This window comes from Gekko japonicus, unplaced genomic scaffold (assembly GCF_001447785.1).
Source record: "Gekko japonicus isolate JY-2015 unplaced genomic scaffold, Gekko_japonicus_V1.1 scaffold2166, whole genome shotgun sequence".
Lineage (NCBI taxonomy): Eukaryota > Metazoa > Chordata > Lepidosauria > Squamata > Gekkonidae > Gekko > Gekko japonicus.
The window spans coordinates 124,881-126,043 of record NW_015172612.1 but is presented as its reverse complement, the minus strand read 5'-3'; the positions used below and the strand labels follow the sequence as shown (position 1 = coordinate 126,043).

Below are 1,163 nucleotides of genomic sequence, written 5' to 3'. Positions count from 1 at the left end.
CCCCCTCTCCCTCCCTCCCTCTCTCTCTCTCTCTCTCTCTCTCAACAGAATTACCTGTGGCCCAGCTGACTATGCAGCTGACCACCGCCTTTATCCCGCTTCTGAATATGTTGTCAAGCTGTGTTTCTTCCCTGTGCATCACTGTGAGAATCCACCCATTCATCTCTGTCCCCTCCGCTAAAACTCTGGTTCATTCTGGTCTGCTTTTCCCTAGCCACTCAGCCAGCTTCGGACACCCCTCCCTCCCTCCCTCCCTTGGTCACCTGCTGCTTGGTGCAGTTTCTACCTTGTTGCTTTATTTCTTGTCGCAGCTTTACTGCAGGTTTCAAGCACTGGGTCAGATCCAGTCGGGAGGGAGGCTGTGTGCGCCTGCCCGCCTACCCCCAGGTCTTGGGGGTCAAGCCCTGCGATGGCGGGCCCAGCTTGGCAGATGTCGTCTGGATCCACTCCCAGGTGGCAAGGGAGCCACACAGAGGCTTGTGCCCGTGTATGTCCACTGGCCTGCCATTCCAGGGTTACTCCCGGCATATGAGCTGGGGGAGGGTTCCATCAATCGAAAGGCAACAGGCCACTCAATGTCCTGTGCCATGCCAATAATCCATTGGCTGTAATCAATAAAGCTGAGGCCTGTTTTACTCCACCAGCTTGTCGGGGCGCTTCTGTGCCCCCCTCCTCCCTTCTTGGCCACCTCCCTCTGCACTTCGAACCACAACTGCCCGCCTCTCACTTTGACTACTGCCACTTCCTTCTTGCCGGATCTCTTTCACTCCTCAGTCTTCTCTGCCCGAGACTCTCCTGCCAGAATCAATCACCACTCCCATTCTTCAGACCACACAACAACTTTCATCCCTGTCTATACCCGGCATAAGTGCCGTGGCCTTTAAATCCATCCATGGCCTTGCCCCGCCTAACTTTCAGCCAGTATAAATTCTCTGCCCCCCAGACCAGTCCAGGAATGGAGGGGAAAGAATTCTACACTGCATTACACACTAACCCAGAAAGGTAGGCTCTCTGGATTTAAACACAATAGCCACCAGGGATCTCTAGCTTAACCCCTCACCAACCTGAGATTAGAGGTCCCCAGAAGCTCAGTAGGCATGTGGGTTTAGCAACTCTGTCTAGAGCTGCACAATTACTTTTACAGGGTAGCACAATTGGTCAGC

General features: G+C 54.0%; 1 protein-coding gene across 1 annotated transcript in view; it reads right to left on the bottom strand.

Moving 5' to 3' along the window:
• The window catches only part of ADCY1 (adenylate cyclase 1 (brain)), a gene marked incomplete at both ends in the record, with an annotated part of 244,343 nt that overhangs the window by 184,078 nt on the left and 59,102 nt on the right, over positions 1-1,163 (bottom strand). The window lies entirely within an intron of this gene.